Source organism: Thalassophryne amazonica, chromosome 6, assembly GCF_902500255.1.
Source record: "Thalassophryne amazonica chromosome 6, fThaAma1.1, whole genome shotgun sequence".
Lineage (NCBI taxonomy): Eukaryota > Metazoa > Chordata > Actinopteri > Batrachoidiformes > Batrachoididae > Thalassophryne > Thalassophryne amazonica.
Genome location: NC_047108.1, coordinates 45,692,448 through 45,698,447, shown reverse-complemented (window position 1 = coordinate 45,698,447; position 6,000 = coordinate 45,692,448).

Here is a 6,000-nt window from a genome sequence, read left to right as displayed (position 1 = left end):
TTATTATTATGCCCACTTATTGCAATCAAGGGTCATGGGGAAGCTGGAGCCTATCTCAGCATTCACAGGGTGTGAGGCACGGTACACCCTGGACAGGATGCCAGTCTATCTATCACAAGGCCACGCACAGACAGACAAACCTATGGTCAATTTAAAACTTCCAATTAACCTAAACTGCAGGTGAAAGAAGCTAGAGCAGCCAGAGGGAACTCACACAAACAATGAGGAGAACATGCAAACTCCATACAGAAAGGACGAGGTGGGAAGTGAACCTATGATTTTCTTGCTGTGCTAACCACTGAGCCACTGTTCCATAATAATAATAATAATAATAATAATAATAATAATAATAAGTGCCTTCTGCTGCTCCCTTGTTTGCACTCAGGGTCACCACAGCAAATCTGAAGTGGATCTGCATGTTGAAACTAGCACAAGTTTTACACCAGATACCCTTCCTGATGCAACTTAGCAGGGGTGGGGTTTGAACAGAGAACCTTCCACATTGAAACCAAGTGCCCAACCTTGATGATAATAATAATAATAATAATAATAATAATAATAATAATAATAATATTTTCTTTGAAGCCCTGGTTAAGGTCATCCCTTGAACTTGGGCTAGTCATGTGAATACTGAGGACTGTCTTCCTGAGAATGTGAGCAGTTTCAAGTGTTGCCAACTTGGCAACTTTCTCAATAACTCTGCCAACGTTCCAAACACTTTTGACAACTTATTTTCTCAAAAGCGACTAGCGACAAATCTAGCTACTGTTCCTGGTGTCACTGGAGACTTTCTGGTGTTTTGCAACTCAAAAGTGAAACCACGTATTGATCTAGTCTCTGTTCTCACCGAGCGGCAGCGGGTCTCTGCACCTCTGCTGCACTGAGTGGAGGGATATCTATAATCCTCCGTGTTCAAAGTGTAAATGAAACACGCACACGTGATGCCTTCACGACTGTTCCCGCATTGAATGGCAAACCTCACATGGACTTGGCCAGCCTACTTACCTTGTTTTCGGCGCTGTGTTCCTCCAAACTTTGAGAAGCTCTGGTCTTGAGAAGTTATTTTATTTTGAGATGTGATGACGAACTTTAATGGCAAAATAAATAAACAAACCAAGAATGAGGATTATTAAATGTTTTTACTCACCTTTTTGTCTCTCACAATTTTTTTTTCCTCCAAAGCTTTGTTTCAACAAATACGAGGTCTGTCCAAAAAGTATCGTACCTTTTTATTTTTTTCAAAAACTATATGGATTTGAATCACGTGTGATACATCAGCCAAGCTTGAACCTTCGTGCGCATGCGTGAGTTTTTCCACGCCTGTCGGTTGTGTCATTTGCCTGTGGGCAGGCTTTGAGTGAACACTGGTCCACCCCTCCCGTCGGATTTCTTTTGTCTGACAACTTGCTGAGTGACTGCCGCTTTGCTCCATGAAATTTTTTTCCACAGAAATGGCAACAGAGCTAGACATAGCACTTTTGCGGCACATTCAATCAATCAATCAATCAATTTTTTCTATATAGCGCCAAATCACAACAAACAGTTGCCCCAAGGCGCTCTATATTGTAAGGCAAGGCCATACAATATTATGTAAAACCCCAACGGTCAAAACGACCCCCTGTGAGCAAGCACTTGGCTACAGTGGGAAGGAAAAACTCCCCCTTAACAGGAAGAAACCTCCAGCAGAACCAGGCCCAGGGAGGGGCAGTCCTCTGCTGGGACTGGTTGGGGCTGAGGGAGAGAACCAGGAAAAAGACATGCTGTGGAGGGGAGCAGAGATCGATCACTAATGATTAAATGCAGAGTGGTGCATACAGAGCAAAAGAGAAAGAAACAGTGCATCATGGGAACCCCCCAGCAGTCTACGTCTATAGCAGCATAACTAAGGAATGGTTAGGGTCACCTGATCCAGCCCTAACTATAAGCTTTAGCAAAAAGGAAAGTTTTAAGCCTAATCTTAAAAGTAGAGAGGGTGTCTGTCTCCCTGATCTGAATTGGGAGCTGGTTCCACAGGAGAGGAGCCTGAAAGCTGAAGGCTCTGCCTCCCATTCTACTCTTACAAACCCTAGGAACTACAAGTAAGCCTGCAGTCTGAGAGCGAAGCGCTCTATTGGGGTGATATGGTACTACGAGGTCCCTAAGATAAGATGGGACCTGATTATTCAAAACCTTATAAGAAGAAGAATTTTAAATTCTATTCTAGAATTAACAGGAAGCCAATGAAGAGAGGCCAATATGGGTGAGATATGCTCTCTCCTTCTAGTCCCCGTCAGTACTCTAGCTGCAGCATTTTGAATTAACTGAAGGCTTTTTTAGGGAACTTTTAGGACAACCTGATAATAATGAATTACAATAGTCCAGCCTAGAGGAAATAAATGCATGAATTAGTTTTTCAGCATCACTCTGAGACAAGACCTTTCTGATTTTAGAGATATGCGTAAATGCAAAAAAGCAGAGTCCTAATATTTGTTTAATATGCGCTTTGAATGACATATCCTGATCAAAAATGACTCCAAGATTTCTCACAGTATTACTAGAGGTCAGGGTAATGCCATCCAGAGTAAGGATCTGGTTAGACACCATGTTTCTAAGATTTGTGGGGCCAAGTACAATAACTTCAGATTTATCTGAGTTTAAAAGCAGGAAATTAGAGGTCATCCATGTCTTTATGTCTGTAAGACAATCCTGCAGTTTAGCTAATTGGTGTGTGTCCTCTGGCTTCATGGATAGATAAAGCTGGGTATCATCTGCGTAACAATGAAAATTTAAGCAATACCGGTCTAATAATACTGCCTAAGGGAAGCATGTATAAAGTGAATAAAATTGGTCCCTAGCACAGAACCTTGTGGAACTCCATAATTAACTTTAGTCTGTGAAGAAGATTCCCCATTTACATGAACAAATTGTAATCTATTAGACAAATATGATTCAAACCACCGCAGCGCAGTGCCTTTAATACCTATGGCATGCTCTAATCTCTGTAATAAAATTTATGGTCAACAGTATCAAAAGCAGCACTGAGGTCTAACAGAACAAGCACAGAGATGAGTCCACTGTCCGAGGCCATAAGAAGATCATTTGTAACCTTCACTAATGCTGTTTCTGTACTATGATGAATTCTAAAACCTGACTGAAACTCTTCAAATAGACCATTCCTCTGCAGATGATCAGTTAGCTGTTTTACAACTACCCTTTCAAGAATTTTTGAGAGAAAAGGAAGGTTGGAGATTGGCCTATAATTAGCTAAGATAGCTGGGTCAAGTGATGGCTTTTTAAGTAATGGTTTAATTACTGCCACCTTAAAAGCCTGTGGTACATAGCCAACTAACAAAGATAGATTGATCATATTTAAGATCGAAGCATTAAATAATGGTAGGGCTTCCTTGAGCAGCCTGGTAGGAATGGGGTCTAATAAACATGTTGATGGTTTGGATGAAGTAACTAATGAAAATAACTCAGACAGAACAATCGGAGAGAAAGAGTCTAACCAAATACCGGCATCACTGAAAGCAGCCAAAGATAACGATACATCTTTGGGATGGTATGAGTAATTTTTTCTCTAATAGTTAAAATTTTGTTAGCAAAGAAAGTCATGAAGTCATTACTAGTTAAAGTTAATGGAATACTCAGCTCAATAGAGCTCTGACTCTTTGTCAGCCTGACTACAGTGCTGAAAAGAAACCTGGGGTTGTTCTTATTTCTTCAATTAGTGATGAGTAGAAAGATGTCCTAGCTTTACGGAGGGCTTTTTTATAGAGCAACAGACTCTTTTTCCAGGCTAAGTGAAGATCTTCTAAATTAGTGAGACGCCATTTCCTCTCCAACTTACGGGTTATCTGCTTTAAGCTACGAGTTTGTGAGTTATACCACGGAGTCAGACACTTCTGATTTAAAGCTCTCTTTTTCAGAGGAGCTACAGCATCCAAAGTTGTCTTCAATGAGGATGTAAAACTATTGACGAGATACTCTATCTCCCTTACAGAGTTTAGGTAGCTACTCTGCACTGTGTTGTTATATGGCATTAGAGAACATAAAGAAGGAATCATATCCTTAAACCTAGTTACAGCGCTTTCTGAAAGACTTCTAGTGTAATGAAACTTATTCCCCACTGCTGGGTAGTCCATCAGAGTAAATGTAAATGTTATTAAGAAATGATCAGACAGAAGGGAGTTTTCAGGGAATACTGTTAAGTCTTCTATTTCCATACATAAGTCAGAACAAGATCTAAGATATGATTAAAGTGGTGGGTGGACTCATTTACTTTTTGAGCAAAGCCAATAGAGTCTAATAATAGATTAAATGCAGTGTTGAGGCTGTCATTCTCAGCATCTGTGTGGATGTTAAAATCGCCCACTATAATTATCTTATCTGAGCTAAGCACTAAGTCAGACAAAAGGTCTGAAAATTCACAGAGAAACTCACAGTAACGACCAGGTGGACGATAGATAATAACAAATAAAACTGGTTTTTGGGACTTCCAATTTGGATGGACAAGACTAAGAGACAAGCTTTCAAATGAATTAAAGCTCTGTCTGGGTTTTTGATTAATTAATAAGCTGGAATGGAAGATTGCTGCTAATCCTCCGCCCCGGCCCGTGCTACGAGCATTCTGACAGTTAGTGTGACTCTGGGGTGTTGACTCATTTAAACTAACATATTCATCCTGCTGTAACCAGGTTTCTGTTAGGCAGAATAAATCAATATGTTGATCAATTATTATATCATTTACCAACAGGGACTTAGAAGAGAGAGACCTAATGTTTAATAGACCACATTAACTGTTTTAGTCTGTGGTGCAGTTGAAGGTGCTATATTATTTTTTCTTTTGAATTTTTATGCTTAAATAGATTTTTGCTGGTTATTGGTGGTCTGGGAGCAGGCACCGTCTCTACGGGGATGGGGTAATGAGGGGATGGCAGGGGGAGAGAAGCTGCAGAGAGGTGTGTAAGACTACAACTCTGCTTCCTGGTCCCAACCCTGGATAGTCACGGTTTGGAGGATTTAAGAAAATTGGCCAGATTTCTAGAAATGAGAGCTGCTCCATCCAAAGTGGGATGGATGCCGTCTCTCCTAACAAGACCAGGTTTTCCCCAGAAGCTTTGCCAATTATCTATGAAGCCCACCTCATTTTTTGGACACCACTCAGACAGCCAGCAATTCAAGGAGAACATGCGGCTAAACATGTCACTCCCGGTCCGATTGGGGAGGGGCCCAGAGAAAACTACAGAGTCCGACATTGTTTTTGCAAAGTTACACACCGATTTAATGTTAATTTTAGTGACCTCCGATTGGCGTAACCGAGTGTCATTACTGCCGACGTGAATTACAATCTTACCAAATTTACGCTTAGCCTTAGCCAGCAGTTTCAAATTTCCTTCAATGTCGCCTGCTCTGGCCCCCGGAAGACAATTGACTATGGTTGCTGGTGTCGCTAACTTCACATTTCTCAAAACAGAGTCGCCAATAACCAGAGTTGATCCTCGGCGGGTGTGTCGTCGAGTGGGGAAAAACGGTTTAGAGATGTGAACGGGTTGGCGGTGTACACGGGGCTTCTGTTTAGGGCTACGCTTCCTCCTCACAGTCACCCAGTCAGCCTGCTTTCCGCTGCTCGGGATCTGCCAGGGGGGAACTAACGGCGGCTAAGCTACCTTGGTCCGCCCCGACTACAGGGGCCTGGCTAGCTGTAGAATTTTCCCCCGGTGCGGAGCCGAGTCTCCAATTCGCCCCAGCCTGGCCTCCAAAGCTACGAATAAGCTACAACTTATTACAAGTTACCGATTACTGCTAAAGGAGGCCGAGGAATAACTAAACATTTCACACCCAGAGCAGAAAAGTGCGGGAGAGACAGGAGAAGCCGCCATGCTAAATCGGCTAAGAGCTAGTAGCTACGCTAGCCTAGCAGATTCCTAAAAACACGCAAAGTGAATAATGTGTAAATAATTTAGAGGTGATTCAGCAGAAGGAGTGCTTTAGTTAAGGCACGTAAAGATTACACTGGGA